General features: G+C 45.6%; 1 pseudogene; it reads right to left on the reverse strand.

Annotated features, from left to right (window-relative positions):
* Positions 1-947: 947 nt before the first annotated feature.
* On the reverse strand, positions 948-16,882 carry LOC121842521 (annotated as a pseudogene).
* Between the last annotated feature and the right edge of the window lie 196 nt (positions 16,883-17,078).

Below are 17,078 nucleotides of genomic sequence, written 5' to 3' on the forward strand. Positions count from 1 at the left end.
TCTCTCTCCAGGAACTCCAGGAACAGGGTTGGAGTTAAAACCTACTGGAGGGTCTCTCCAGGAACAGGGTTGGAGTTACCTACAGGAGAGTCTCTCTCCAGGAACAGGGTTGGAGTTAAAACCTACTGGAGGGTCTCTCTCCAGGAACAGGGTTGGAGTTACCTACAGGAGGGTCTCTCTCCAGGAACAGGGTTGGAGTTAAAACCTACAGGAGGGTCTCTCTCCAGGAACAGGGTTGGAGTTACCTACAGGAGGGTCTCTCTCCAGGAACAGGTTTGGAGTTACCTACTGGAGGGTCTCTCTCCAGGAACAGGGTTGGAGTTACCTACAGGAGGGTCTCTCTCCAGGAACAGGGTTGGAGTCTAAAACCTACAGGAGGGTCTCTCCAGGAACAGGGTTGGAGTTAAAACCTACAGGAGGGTCTCTCTCCAGGAACAGGGTTGGAGGTTGAGTTAAAACCTACAGGAGGGTCTCTCCAGGAACAGGGTTGGAGTTATAACCTTACAGGAGGGTGTCCCTCCAGGAACAGGGTTGGAGGTTGGAGTTAAAACCTACAGGAGGGTCTCTCTCCAGGAGCAGGCTCTCTCCAGCCATTATTATGAGCCGTCCTCCCCTCAGCAGCCTCCACTGCTCTACACAGGACTCCATCTTTAAAATCATCCCCTCCGTAATACAGACATTCACCACTGGGTGGGGTCGGGGGTACGGCCTAATGAGGAAGACATTCACCACTGCAAGCACACTGATTCCCCTGAGGGGGATGAATCAGACGATTCTTCATCTCTCTTTTATTATTCTCCTCCTCTTCTTCGTCTATCAGCAGAATCCTGTACAATTGCAGTCTTTTGTTCCTCAAAGTTGTGAAAAGTATCACATAAGCGAAGAGAAGAAGGCGTGGCTTAGGTTAGGCAGAGGCGGGGGGGGGGGGATTGGGTGGTCGTGGCTACGGCCTAATGAGGAAGTGGAACCAGGATATCTACGTAGTTGATGGGAAAGAAACCTGATTGGCCGTTGATCATGCCCTCGTACCAGTTATCGTCGATCTGATTGGTTAGGGTGATGACGTCGCCCTCCTTGAAGCCCATCTCACCCTCGTTCTCCGGGTCAAAGTCATACAGCGCCCGGCAGCACGGCTGGTCCATAGGAACTGGGGAGAGAGACGGGGAGAGACAGACAAACAGAAAGAGACAGACAGACAGACAGACAGACAGACAGACAGACAGACAGACAGACAGACAGACAGACAGACAGACAGACAGACAGACAGACAGACAGACAGACAGACAGACAGACAGACAGACAGACAGACAGACAGACAGACAGACAGACTAATTGAATAGTTTTCATACTGTATTACAGGTTGGTCCTGTCATGTCTGTGTGTGTGTCTGTCTGTGTGTTTGTGTCTGTGTCTGTGTGTGTGTGTGTGTGTGTCTGTGTGTGTGTGTCTGTGTGTGTGTGTGTCTGTCTGTGTGTGTGTCAGAATGTGTGTGTCGGAGTGTGTGTCTGTCTGTCTGCGTGTGTAACTCTGTGTTGTTGTCTGTGTCGAACTGCTTTGCTTTATCTTGGCCAGGTCGCAGTTGTAAATGAGAACTTGTTCTCAACTGGCCAACCTGGTTAAATAATGGTGAAATAAAATTAAATAAAGTGTGTCTGTGTGTATTCTCACCAGGGAGCGCCCAGGAGTGCGTTGGGGGCCTGGGGAGTGGGCGGGTCCTGGGGAGTGGGCGGGTCCTGGGGAGCGGGCGGGTCCTGGGGAGTGGGCGGGTCCTGGGGAGCGGGCGGGTCCTGGGGAGCAGGCGGGGCCTGGGGCGGTGTTGAGCCCCTCATTGTGGCTGTCGCTGGAGGGAAGCAGCTCCAGGACCATCCGGGTTTAGGAACATACTCCTTCCTGGGTTTATCCTGTGCCTCCCGAATCCTGGAGACAACACACAGGAAACGGACAGAGGTCAGAGGTCAGGACAGAGGTCAACACACAGGAAACGGACAGAGGTCTGTGTGTGTGTGTCTGTGTGTGTGTGTCTGTCTGTGTGTGTGTGTCTGTGTGTGTGTGTGTCTGTCTGTCTGTGTGTGTGCGTCTGTGTGTGTATGCGTCTGTGTGTGTGCGTCTGTGTGTGTGTGTGTGTGTGCGTCTGTGTGTGTGTGACTGACCTCTCGTGCACCTTGCTGGAGAGCTGCTGTAGTATTTCTGTAGCTTGTCTGTGATACTCCACCTGGGCCTGGACCAACGCTGCTAGCTGACTCACCTGCTCAATCTACACACACACACACACACACACACACACACACACACACACACACACACACACACGGAAAAGTGTCTCCTTAAAGTTCTTAAAGTCTAGAGAAAGAGAGAGAGGGAGACAGAGAGAGAGAGAGAGAGGAGAGAGGGAGACAGAGAGAGAGAGAGAGAGAGAGAGAGGAGAGAGAGGAGAGAGAGAGACAGAGAGAGAGAGAGAGAGAGAGGAGAGAGAGGAGAGAGACAGAGAGAGAGAGAGACAGAGAAAGAGTAAATGTGTATATATATATATATATATATATATATACAGTATATCACAAAAGTGAGTACACCCTCACATTTTTGTAAATATTTGAGTATATCTTTTCATGTGACAACACTGAAGAAATGACACTTCGCTACAATGTAAAGTAGTGAGTGTACAGCTTGTATAACAGTGTACATTTGCTGTCCCTTCAAAATAACTCAACACACAGCCATTAATGTCTAAACCGCTGGAAACAAAAGTGAGTACACCCCTTAAGTGAAAATGTCCAAATTGGGCCTAAAGTGTCAATATTTTGCATGGCCACCATCATTTTCCAGCACTGCCTTAACCCTCTTGGGCATGGAGTTCACCATCACAGGTTGCCAAAAATGTGAGGGGTGTACACTTATATGATATACTGATATACTGTTTATTATTACAATGCTCAAAAAAAATAAAGGGAACACTAAAATAACGCATCCTAGATCTGAATGAATGAAATATTCTTATTAAATACTTTTTTCTTTACATAGTTGAATGTGCTTACAACAAAATCACACAAATTATCAATGGAAATCAAATGTATCAATCCATGGAGGTCTGGATTTGGAGTCACACTCAAAATTAAAGTGGAAAACCACACAACAGGCTGTTCCAACTTTGATGTAATGTCCTCAAAACAAGTCAAAATGAGGCTCGGTAGTGTGTGTGGCCTCCACGTGCCCGTATGACCTCTTTACAACGCCTGGGCATGCTCCTGATGAGGTGGCGGATGGTCTCCTGAGGGATCTCCTCCCAGACCTGGACTAAAGCATCCGCCAACTCCTGGACAGTCTGTGGTGCAACGTTGCGTTGGTGGATGGAGCGAGACATATTTCCCAGATGACACCCAAAGAAATGCCACCCCACACCATGACTGACCCACCGCCAAACCGGTCATGCTGGAGGATGTTGCAGGCAGCAGAACGTTCTCCACGGCGTCTCCAGACTCTGTTACATGTGCTCAGTGTGAACCTGCTTTCATCTGTGAAGAGCACAGGGCAGGGCGCCAGTGGCGAATTTGCCAATCTTGGTGTTCTCCTGCAAATGCCAAACATCCTGCACGGTGTTGGGCTGTAAGCACAACCCCCATCTGTGGACATCAGGCCCTCATACCACCCTCATGGAGTCTGTTTCAGACCATTTGAGCAGACACATGCACATTTGTGGCCTGCTGGAGGTCATTTTGCAGGGCTCTGGCAGTGCTCCTCCTGCTCCTCCTTGCACAAAGGTGGAGGTAGCGGTCCTGCTGCTGGGTTGTTGCCCTCCTACGGCCTCCTCCACGTCTCCTGATGTACTGGCCTGTCTCCTGGTAGCGCCTCCATGCTCTGGACACGATGCTGACAGACACAGCAAACCTTCTTGCCACAGCTCTTATTGATGTGCCATCCTGGATGAGCTGCACTACCTGAGCCACTTGTGTGGGTTGTAGACTCCGTCTAGAGTGAAAGCACCGCCAGCATTCAAAAGTGACCAAAACATCAGCCAGGAAGCATAGGAACTGAGAAGTGGTCTGTGGTCACCACCTGCAGAACCACTCCTTTATTGGGGGTGTCTTGCTAATTGCCTATAATTTCCACCTGTTGTCTATTCCATTTGCACAACAGCATGTGAAATTTGTCAATCAGTGTTGCTTCCTAAGTGGACAGTTTGATTTCACAGAAGTGTGATTGACTTGGAGTTACATTGTGTTGTTTAAGTGTTCCCTTTATTTTTTTGAGCAGTGTATATAAGTCGGAAATTTACATACACCTCAGCCAAATACAATTAAATTCTGTTTTTCACAATTCCTGACATTTAATCCTAGTAACATTCCCTGTCTTTGGTCAGTTAGAATCACCACTTTATTTTAAGAATGTGAAATGTTAGAATAATAGTAGAGATAATTATTTATTTCAGCTTTTATTTCTTTCATCACATTCCCAGTGGATCAGAAGTTTACATACACTCAATTAGTATTTGGTAGCATTGCCTTTAAATTGTTTAACTTGGGTCAAACGTTTCGGGTAGCCTTCCACAAGCTTCCCACAATAAGTTGGGTGAATTTTGGCCCATTCCTCCTGACAGAGCTGGTCTAACTGAGTCAGGTTTGTAGGCCTCCTTGCTTGCACACGCTTTTTCAGTTTTGCCCACAAATTTACAATAGGATTGAGGTCAGGGCTTTGTGATGGCCACTCCAATACCTTGACTTTGTTGTCCTTAAGCCATTTCGCCACAACTTTGGAAGTATGCTTGGGGTCATTGTCCATTTGGAAGACCCATTTGCGACCAAGCTTTAACTTCCTGACTGATGTCTTGAGATGTTGCTTCAATATATCCACATCATATATCCTCATGATGCCATCTATTTTGTGAAGTGCACCAGTCCCTCCTGTAGCAAAGCACCCCCACAACATGATGATGCCACCCCCTTGCTTCACTGTTGGGCTGGTGTTCTTCGGCTTGCAAGCCACCCACTTTTTTCTCTAAACATAACGATGGTCATTATGGCCGAACAGTTCTATTTTTGTTTCATCAGACCAGAGGACATTTCTCCAAAAAGTACGATCTTTGTCCCCATGTGCAGTTGCAAACCGTAGTCTGGCTTTTTTTTATGTCGGTTTTGGAGCAGTGGCTTCTTCTTCTTCTTTGCTGAGCGGTCTCTCTTGAAGTGGCAAGGTCCTTTGCTGTTGTTCTGGGATTGAGAGACAGACAGACAGACAGACAGACAGACAGACAGACAGACAGACAGACAGACAGACAGACAGACAGACAGACAGACCGAGACAGAGACATAGTCCTTACATCACTCTCCAGCAGACAGAGACATAGTCCTTACATCACTCTCCAGCAGACAGAGACAGAGACATAGTCCTTACATCACTCTCCAGCAGACAGAGACAGAGAACATGAACATGCTCAGACAGACAGAGACAGAGAGAGAGACAGAGACAGAGACAACCTACATCACTCTCCAGCAGGTTGAACATGCTCTGCTCTGCCACTTCTTTGGACTCATCAAACTTCTCCAGCGCCTGTCTGATCTCCTCCTCCAGGACTCCTTTACCTACAATTATATAACAAGTTATAATAGTAATAATAATAATCACCATGACGATAATAATAATCCCATCTCCTTTACCTACAATTACAATAGTAATAATAATAATCACCATGACGATAATAATAATCTCCTTTACCGTGACGTTTCTTCTTATAGTCAAAGTCCAGGCGGCGTCCCTGCATCTTCTTCAGGTGGTGCTGCAACAACATCTTTCATTCATTTACTTCATCATTTATTTAAAACGTAGCTTGTTTATTTATTTCATTTATTTAAAATGTATCTCATTTATTTATTTCCTTTATTTAAAATGTATCTAATTTATTTATTGCCTTTATTTAAAATGTAGCTCATTTATTTCATTAATTTAAAATATATCTCATTTATTTCATTTATTTAAAATGCATCTCATTTATTTATATCCTTTACTTAAAATGTAGCTCATTTATTTATTTCATTTATTTAAAATGTAGATCATTTATTTATTTCATTTATTTAAAATGTAGCTCATTTATTTCATTTATTTAAAAAGTAGCTCATTTATTTCATTTATTTAAATTGTAGCTCATTTATTTCAATAATTTAAAATGTAGCTCATTTATTTGACATGTATTTCAGACTTATTGATTTATTTAAGATTGATTTAAGTAATAATACATATTATTCTATTTATTATTTTAGGGGGTAGATCCGCTTTCAAATTGCTGATAGATCGTAACTACCATCAATGTAATTATCTGCATCACTTCCAAACCCCCATATATTTTTGGGGTATATATATATATATATATACTGTATATACAGATACATACCCACATATATATTAATATACATACATACATACATACATACATACATATATATATATATATATATATATATATATATATGCCAAGACCAGGTCCAAGAGGCTCCTAAATAGCTTCTACCCCCAAACCATAAGGCTCCTGAACAGCTAATTAAATGGCTACTTGGACTATTTGCATTGTGAGTCTACAGCTGACTATTTGCATTGTGAGGTCTACAGCTGACTATTTGCATTGTGAGGTCTACAGCTGACTATTTGCATTGTGAGTCTACAGCTGACTATTTGCATTGTGAGTCTACAGCTGACTATTTGCATTGTGAGGTCTACAGCTGACTATTTGCATTGTGAGGTCTACAGCTGACTATTTGCATTGTGAGTCTACAGCTGACTATTTGCATTGTGAGTCTACAGCTGACTATTTGCATTGTGAGGTCTACAGCTGACTATTTGCATTGTGAGGTCTACAGCTGACTATTTGCATTGTGAGGTCTACAGCTGACTATTTGCATTGTGAGTCTACAGCTGACTATTTGCATTGTGAGGTCTACAGCTGACTATTTGCATTGTGAGGTCTACAGCTGACTATTTGCATTGTGAGTCTACAGCTGACTATTTGCATTGTGAGGTCTACAGCTGACTATTTGCATTGTGAGTCTACAGCTGACTATTTGCATTGTGAGGTCCACAGCTGTTGTATTCGGCGCTTGCGACAAATAACATTTGATTTGATGTTGATTTGATAGATATACATCTTTTGAAAATATATGTTCCTTCATTCTTTTCCGCTACCCCTACCACCCCTCCCCTAATTGGAGTAAACTAATGAACAACTTCCAGGTTACACATACTATATTATGGACACATTATATTTTACAAGAGTTATATTTTGTTTGTTTTTACTCCTGTCCTTCCTCGACCCTCAACCATCTATTACTGATGTCCTTCCTCTACCCTCAACCATCTATTACTGATGTCCTTCCTCTACCCTCAACCTCTCCCATCTATTACTGATGTCCTTCCTCTACCCTCAACCATCTATTACTGATGTCCTTCCTCTACCCTCAACCATCTATTACTGATGTCCTTCCTCGACCCTCAACCATCTATTACTGATGTCCTTCATCTACCCTCACCCATCTATTACTGATGTCCTTCCTCGACCCTCAACCATCTATTACTGATGTCCTTCCTCTACCCTCAACCATCTATTACTGATGTCCTTCCTCTACCCTCAACCATCTATTACTGATGTCCTTCCTCTACCCTCAACCATCTATTACTGATGTCCTTCCTCGACCCTCAACCATCTATTACTGATGTCCTTCATCTACCCTCACCCATCTATTACTGATGTCCTTCCTCGACCCTCAACCATCTATTACTGATGTCCTTCCTCTACCCTCAACCATCTATTACTGATGTCCTTCCTCTACCCTCAACCATCTATTACTGATGTCCTTCCTCGACCCTCAACCATCTATTACTGATGTCCTTCCTCGACCCTCAACCATCTATTACTGATGTCCTTCCTCTACCCTCAACCTCTCCCATCTATTACTGATGTCCTTCCTCTACCCTCAACCATCTATTACTGATGTCCTTCCTCTACCCTCAACCATCTATTACTGATGTCCTTCCTCGACCCTCAACCATCTATTACTGATGTCCTTCCTCTACCCTCAACCTCAACCATCTATTACTGATGTCCTTCCTCTACCCTCAACCATCTATTACTGATGTCCTTCCTCTACCCTCAACCATCTATTACTGATGTCCTTCCTCGACCCTCAACCATCTATTACTGATGTTCTTCATCTACCCTCAACCATCTATTACTGATGTCCTTCCTCTACCCTCAACCATCTATTACTGATGTCCTTCCTCGACCCTCAACCATCTATTACTGATGTCCTTCCTCTACCCTCAACCATCTATTACTGATGTCCTTCCTCGACCCTCAACCATCTATTACTGATGTACTTCATCTACCCTCACCCATCTATTACTGATGTCCTTCCTCTACCCTCAAGCGTAACAATGACACCTTTGTTTTTAATCCCTTATAGTTAATTTGTATTTCATTCACATTTAGTTATTCTAGATTTATTCAATATTCATATACCATTCATATATTTCAAATCTACATTATTTAATATTTTTTTAACATCACACACTTCTGTCGCTACCTGGATCAATAAATTAATGTCTTTTTCCTGTAGGTTCTGTAGTGGATCAATAAAGTTCTGATATCTACCTGTATCTCTTTAATGTCTTTTTCCTGTAGGTTCTGTAGTGGATCAATAAAGTTCTGTTTGACCTCCATATCCAGGGCATCCTTCACTTCCCCCAGCTCACCCATGCTCTCCCCAGCATCTAGAGAGCCAGACCTGGAGGAGGGAGAGGGGAGGGAGGGGGAGAGCGGAGGGAGAGGGGGAGGGGGAGAGGGAGAGGGGGAGGGGGAGAGGGAGGGGGAGATGGGATTGGAGGGAGGGAGGGAGGGAGGGAGGGAGGGAGGGAGGGAGGGAGGGAGGGAGGGAGGGAGGGAGGGAGGGAGGGAGGGAGGGAGGGAGGGAGGGAGGGAGGTGCAGAGAGGACGGAGAGGGAGGGAGGGAGAGGTGGAGGGAGGGAGAGGCAGAGGGAGGGAAGGAGGGAGGGAGGGAGGGGGAGATGGGATTGGAGGGAGGGAGGGAGGTGCAGAGAGGAGGGAGAGGGAGGGAGGGAGAGGTGGAGGGAGGGAGAGGCAGAGGGAGGGAAGGAGGGAGGGAGGGAGGGAGGGGGAGGGAGAGGCAGAGAGGAGGGAAAGGGAGGAGAGGCGAAAGATCCAACAAGATCTCATATAGATCAATGAGGTCTATTTTTGACGTATTAATTCCGGTTACAAGTTAAAACAGAAACAACTCAAATGTGTGTGTGTGTGTGTGTCTGTGATGCAGTGTGTGTGTCTGTGATGCAGTGTGTGTGTGTGTCTGTGATGCAGTGTGTGTGTGTCTGTGATGCAGTGTGTGTGTGTCTGTGATGCAGTGTGTGTGTGTCTGTGATGCAGTGTGTGTGTGTGTGTGTGTGTGTGTGTGTGTGTGTCTGTGAGACAGTGTGTGTGTGTCTGTGATGCAGTGTGTGTGTGTGTGTGTGTGTGTGTGTGTGTGTGTGTGTGTGTGTGTGTGTGTGTGTGTGTGTGTGTGTGTGTGTGTGTGTTTGTGTGTGTGAACAAACTTACCAAAGCATGACTGTTCTCCCAGCTCCCGTCCAAAGCGCTGCATGGCCTCACCCAGTAGAGTCTCAGCCTGGGGTAACCCATCCCCTTCTCCTGTCCTCTGATCTTAGACATGGTCCCTATTAGACTCAGCTTGGCCCTGGACGCTGGGGGAAAGGGGAGGGGAGAGTGAGAGTGAGAGAGGAGAGAGAAGAGAGAGAGAGAGAGAGAGACAAAAAAAGAGAGAAAAGAGATAGACAGAGAGACAGAGAGAAGAGAGAGAAGAGAGAGAGAGAGAGAGAGAGACAGAGAGAGACAGAGAGAGAGAGAGACAGAGAGAGACAGAGAGAGAGAGAGACAGAGAGAGACAGAGAGAGAGAGAGAGAGACAGAGAGAGACAGAGAGAGAGACAGAGAGAGACAGAGAGAGACAGAGAGAGAGAGAGACAGAGAGAGACAGAGAGAGAGAGAGAGCGTGAAAGAGAGACAGATAGAGACAGTGTGTGTGTTGTCACCTGGGTTGGGCTGTAGGTATTCTGTAGTTTTGGTCATGATGTCCAGCACTGCTCTACCAGTGGTGTCCACCTTCTACACACACACACACACACACGCACATTTCACGTTTCATCGTTTGTGTATCAGGTTGTTCTGACAGTGACTAACAGTCAGTTCACTAAGGTAGGTAAGACCATAGGAATGTAATGAATGAATGTGGTAACAACACCACATACCACAGTTAGTAAACCTTCCTCAATAAATCATGGATATCAGTAAGACAAGTCTACCTCAACAAGATAATGCTAAAAACAATGTAATGCTAAAAACAATGTAATGCTAAAATCAAGGTAATGCTAAAAACAAGGTAATGCTAAAACAAGGTAATGCTAAAAACAAGTTAATGCTAAAAACAAGGCAATGCTTTTTAAAAACATGGTAATGCAAAAAAAACAAGGCAATGCTTTAAAAAACAAGGTAATGCGAAAACAACGTAATGCTAAAAAAAGGTAATGCTAAAAACAAGTTAATGCTAAAAACAAGTTAATGCTAAGAAAAGGTAATGCAAACAACAAGGTAATGCTAAAAACAGGCCAATGCTAAAAACAGGGTAATGCAAAAACAAGGTAATGTTAAAACAAGGTAATGCTAAAACAAGGTAATGCAAAACAAGGTAATGCTAAAACAAGGTAATGTTTTTTAACAAGGTAATGCTATAAAAAAAGGTAATGCTAAAAACAAGCTAATGCTAAAAGCAACCTTCTTTTAGGCTAGGAATGAGTGAATCTAACACACAGTATTGCTCTGTACAGAATAACAGAATGATGACCTTTTCCATCTGAAGGAAGTCATCATCAAGTTTGGTTCCTTCTGCTCCTCCAACCTTCTCACTGACTTTCTACAGGGAGAGAGAGAGAGAAAAGGAAAGAGAGAGACAAAGAGAGAGAGAGAAGGAAAGAGAGAAGGAAAGAGAGAAGGAAAGAGAGACAGAGAGAGAGAGAAGGAAAGAGAGAAGGAAAGAGAGAGACAAAGAGAGAGAGAGAAGGAAAGAGAGAGACAGGGAAAGAGAGAAGGAAAGAGAGAGGGACAGAGAGAGAGAAGGAGAGAAGGAAAGAGAGAGAGACAGAGAGAGAGAAGGAGAGAAGGAAAGAGAGAAGGAAAGAGAGAAGGAAAGAGAGAGACAGAGAGAGAGACAGAGAGAGAGAGAGAGAAGGAAAGAGAGAGAGAGACAGAGAGAGAGAGAAGGAAAGAGAGAGAGAGGGGGGAGTGGAGAGAGACAGAGAGAGAAGGAAAGAGAGAGAGGGAGAAGGAAACAGAGAGAGACAGAGAGAGAGAAGGAAAGAGAGAAGAGAGACAGAGAGAGAGAGAAGGAAAGAGAGACAGAGAAGGAAAGAGAGAAGGAAAGAGAGAGACAGAGAGAAGGAAAGAGAGAGAGAAGGAAATGGAGAGAGAGACAGAGAGAGAGAAGGAAAGAGAGACAGAGAGAGAAGGAAAGAGAGACAGAGAGAGAAGGAAAGAGAGAAGGAAAGAGAGAGACAGAGAGAGGAGATAAGGACAGAGAGAAGGAAAGAGAGAGACAGAGAGAGAGACAGAGAGAGAGAAGGAAAGAGAGAGACAGAGAGAGAAGGAAAGAGAGAAGGAAAGAGAGAGACAGAGAGAGACAGAGAGAGAGACAGAGAGAGAGAGCAGGAAAGGGAGAGAGAGAGACAGAGAGAGAGAGAAAGAAAGAGAGAGAGAGGGGGAGTGGAGAGAGACAGAGAGAGAGGGAGAAGGAAAGATAGAAGGAAAGAGAGAGAGAGAAGTACAACGTAAAACACCAAATAATGCATGCAGAGCAGAATTAGGTCGATATCCACTAATTATTCAAATCCAGAAAATATACATTAAATTCCACAACCACCTAAAAGGAAGCGATTCCCAAACCTTCCATAACAAAGCCATCACCTACAGAGAGATGAACCTGGAGAAGAGTCCCTAAGCAAGCTGGTCCTGGGGCTCTGTTCAGAAACACAAACAGACCCCACAGAGCCCCAGGACAGCAACACAATTAGACCCAACCAAATCATAAGACAACAAAAAGATAATTACTTGACACATTGGAAAGAATTAACAAAAAAAACTGAATGCTGTTTGTCCCTAAACAGAGAGTACACAGTGGCAGAATACCTGACCACTGTGACTGACTCAAACTTAAGGAAAGCTTTGACTATGTACAGACTTAGTGAGCATAGCCTTGCTATTGAGAAAGGCCGCCGTAGGCAGACATGGCTCTCAAGAGAAGACAGGCTATGTGCTCACTGCCCACAAAATGAGGTGGAAACTGAGCTGCACTTCCTAACCTCCTGCCCAATGTATGACCATATTAGAGAGACATATTTCCCTCAGATTACACAGAATTAGAAAACAAATTATTGGGTGAAAAACCACAGCTCACAGCAGCAAAATTTTTTATTTAACCAGGTAGGTCAGTTGAGAACTAGTTCTCATTTACAACTGCGACCTGGCCAAGATAAAGCAAAGCAGTGCGACACAAACAACAACACAGAGTTACACATGGGATAAACAAACATACAGTCAATAACACAATAGAAAAATAAGTCTATATACAGTGTGTGCAAATGAGGTAAGATTAGGAGTTAAGGCAATAAATAGGCCATAGTGGTGAAATAATTACAATTTAGCAATTAAACACTGGAATGGTAGATATGCAGAAGATGAATGTGCAAGTTGAGATACTGGGGTGCAAAGGAGCAAAAACTATATGGGGATGAGGTAGTTGGGTGGGCTGTTTACAGATGGGCTTTTTACAGATGGGCTTTTACAGATGGGCTTTTGTGACCTGTTGCCACAAGAAAATCAACCAGTGAAGATCAAACATCATTGTAATACAACCCATATTTATGTTGATTTATTTTCCCTTGTGTACTTTAACTATTTGTACATTGTTACAACACTATATAGAGACATAATATGACATTTGAAATGTCTTTATTCTTTTGGAACTTCTGTGAGTGTAATGTTTATTGTTTATTTCACTTTAATTTATTGTCTTGCTTTGGCCATATAAACATATGTTTCCCATGCCAATAAAGACTTTAAATTCAATTGAGAGAGAGGAGATGGAGAGAAAAAGAGAGCAAGAGGGATGAGAGAGAGAGAGAGAGAGACTGACACAAACACTCTCTCTCTATTCTCTCTCTCTTACTCTCTCAGACAACACAGTCCTGTACTCGTGATGTCAGGCCACGTCCCACCTCACTGTGGTGCTCCATCAGGCCACGTCCCACCTCACTGTGGTGCTCCATCAGGCCACGTCCCACCTCACTGTGGTGCTCCATCAGGCCACGTCCTGCCCCACTGTGTTTCTCCATCAGGCCACGCCCTGTCCCACTGTGGTGCTCCATCAGGCCACGTCCCACCTCACTGTGGTGCTCCATCAGGCCACGCCCTGCCCCACTGTGTTTCTCCATCAGGCCACGCCCTGTCCCACTGTGGTGGTCCATCAGGCCACGTCCTGTCCCACTGTGGTGGTCCATCAGGCCACGTCCTGCCCCACTGTGTTTCTCCATCAGGCCACGTCCTGTCCCACTGTGGTGGTCCATCAGGCCACGCCCTGTCCCACTGTGGTGCTCCATTAGGCCACGTCCTGTCCCACTGTGGTGCTCCATCAGGCCACGTCCTGCCCCACCGGTGCTCCATCAGGCCACGTCCTGTCCCACTGTGGTGCTCCATCAGGCCACGTCCTGCCTCACCGGTGCTCCATCAGGCCACGCCCTGTCCCACTGTGGTGCTCCATCAGGCCACGTCCTGCCTCACCGGTGCTCCATCAGGCCACGTCCTGTCCCACTGTGGTGCTCCATCAGGCCACGTCCTGCCTCACCGGTGCTCCATCAGGCCACGTCCTGTCCCACTGTGGTGCTCCATCAGGCCACGTCATGTCCCACTGTGGTGCTCCATCAGGCCACGTCCTGTCCCACTGTGGTGCTCCATCAGGCCACGTCCTGCCTCACCGGTGCTCCATCAGGCCACGTCCTGTCCCACTGTGGTGCTCCATCAGGCCACGTCCTGCCTCACCGGTGCTCCATCAGGCCACGTCCTGTCCCACTGTGGTGCTCCATCAGGCCACGTCCTGCCTCACCGGTGCTCCATCAGGCCACGTCCTGTCCCACTGTGGTGCTCCATCAGGCCACGTCCTGTCCCACTGTGGTGCTCCATCAGGCCACGTCCTGTCCCACTGTGGTGCTCCATCAGGCCACGTCCTGTCCCACTGTGGTGCTCCATCAGGCCACGTCCTGTCCCACTGTAGTGCTCCATCAGGCCACGTCCTGCCTCACCGGTGCTCCATCAGGCCACGTCCTGTCCCACTGTGGTGCTCCATCAGGCCACGTCCTGCCTCACCGGTGCTCCATCAGGCCACGTCCTGTCCCACTGTGGTGCTCCATCAGGCCACGTCCTGCCTCACCGGTGCTCCATCAGGCCACGTCCTGTCCCACTGTGGTGCTCCATCAGGCCACGCCCTGCCTCACCGGTGCTCCATCAGGCCACGTCCTGTCCCACTGTGGTGCTCCATCAGGCCACGTCCTGCCTCACCGGTGCTCCCGCGGTTGGAACGTCTGTTGTTGTTGATTCACTATGGATGAGGTCTGTTACATAAAATACTTATTTTCCACCATAATTTGCAAATAAATTCATAAAAAATCCTACAATGTGATTTTCTGGATTTTTTTCTCTCATTTTGTCTGTCATAGTTGAAGTGTACCTATGATGAAAATTACAGGCCTCTCTCATCTTTTTAAGTGGGAGAACTTGCACAATTGGTGGCTGACTAAATACTTTTGTCTCTGGATTTATGTTGCTTTCAAGAGAACTGGGAACTCTGGGGAAAAAAACAAAGTCAATCATGATGACGTCAGTGTTCTTCAAGTCGTAGATCTAGAAAGAGGCCCAAGTTCCCAATTTGCAATTCCGAGTATTTTCCAAGTCGGAGCTCGTTTTTTCCCCCAGAGTTCCCAGTTGTCTTGAACTCATTGAAGTCAGATTTCCGAGTTAACAGTTGTTTTGACCGTGGCAGAAATCATGCTGGATTGACAGCATGGCCAATGCTGAATGTTTATCATTTTAAGCTTGGAAAAGAGACCCTTAAACCTAGACTTGGGACCACACAGCCATTCCATTGAATAGCAGGCTTGTAGTTGCTTTGAAATGCTTGCATTTAGTCACTGATTCCTTCCATTGTTTAATTTTTCGATTTCCAACTTGTTGTGTAATGTTTTTGTCCGATGAGCACCGATACATTTTGTCTATAATTTCTCTTCATTATTTATTTTTATATGACAAGGACTAAAAAAGATTTGCCAGAAGATTTTCAACTTGATTCATGATGATGTCTGCTAGTGTAACAGTATAACTTTAGACCGTCCCCTCGCCCATACCCGGGCGCGTTCCAGGAACCCTCTGCACACATCAACAACAGTCACCCTCGAAGCATCGTTACCCATCGCTCCACAAAAGCCACAGCTCTTGCAGAGCAAAGGGGAACTACTCCTCCAAGGTCTCAGAGCAAGTGACGTCACCGATTGAAACGCTATTTAGCGCACACCACCGCTAACTAGCTAGCCGTTTCACATCCGTTACACTAGCTAAGATTGTGGATGTATGATGTTGACATGATCAGTCCAATCAAAGCTACTGTACATATAACGTAATTTGACGTCATTTTATCTGTGGCCAATGACCTTGAGCCTTCTTGGATGGGCACTTCTAATGGAAATAAGGCAGCACCCAAGGGGCTTGAATTTCCAAGCTCTACCCTTAGATTTGGCGGTGACATTGTGTCCCCATGAGTGAATGAACACTGACCCAATCACAGAGCAGCTAGAGAACATTACCAACCCCTATGCTCTGTATTTTCTGTTGGCTGCCCCACCACCACAGAAAGCACTGAGCTAGGCAAAACAGGCAATCCCCCCCCTTCCCCACCTTCCCACTGGGCACACATACACAATCCATGTCTCAATAGTTTCAAGGCTTAAAAATCCTTCTGTAATCCGTCTCCTCCCCTTCATCTACACTGATTGAAGTGGATTTAACAAGTGACATCAATAAGGGATCATAGCTTTCACCTGGTCAGTCTAGGTCATGGAAAGAGCAGGTGTTCTTAATGTTTTGTCCACCCAGTGTATGTTCTACAAAGATACATTTCTATTGCATCCTTTGGAACAGGCTAGCCGTGTAGGCTAGTGATGGTATGTTAGGCCTATGGGTATGGGAGCCAGCCACAGATACATACACAATGTAGCCTAACGATATTGTGTCTTTAACATCTCAATCACAATTATCTCTCCTTTCCCTTCTTGACAAGTCCACAATGATTTAAGAATACCTGCCATTGTATTCACTGTAGCTGTTTTGATCAGCCATCACCATCGAAACAAAAATAGTCTACCCGATCGAGGTACCGATAGAGACACAGAACCGTTAACGGAAACCTACCTGGGTGGCTTTGTGGAACTGCTTTTTCAGCCCCGCGACAGACATCGCTCTAGTTCCACCAGATGTCCACTTGCGTTCACCAAGTAATCCACGATTATCCACCCTCTGGGTTTCAAAACAAGGAATATAATCCGCTTGTCTTTCTTTCTATCGAGTGTTTTGCCGTTGCGTAGACTTGTCTACACTGGTGTCCTCTCGTCATAACAGAATGAATCGCTCTATCCAAATACAACCAGCGAAATCATTCGGACTGGCATTCCATGCTATCTGGTATCCTTGGGACGTCCATTTTTTTTTTCAAAACCTTTCTGGTTCAGGGGAAGAACGAAAGATTTGTACCTTGTCAGCTCGGGGATTTGAACTTGCAACCTTCCGATTAGTAGTCCAAAACTCTAACCACTAGGCTACCCTGCCACTCCATTGAAGTCCCTACCCCATTGAGGTTGACATTTCAAATAGTTAAGGTAAGGGTTAAGGTTAGGTTAGGTTCAGGTTAGGGTTTAGGCAGTGCTTGATTTGGGGATGAAAGG

This window comes from Oncorhynchus tshawytscha, unplaced genomic scaffold (assembly GCF_018296145.1).
Source record: "Oncorhynchus tshawytscha isolate Ot180627B unplaced genomic scaffold, Otsh_v2.0 Un_contig_8730_pilon_pilon, whole genome shotgun sequence".
NCBI lineage: Eukaryota > Metazoa > Chordata > Actinopteri > Salmoniformes > Salmonidae > Oncorhynchus > Oncorhynchus tshawytscha.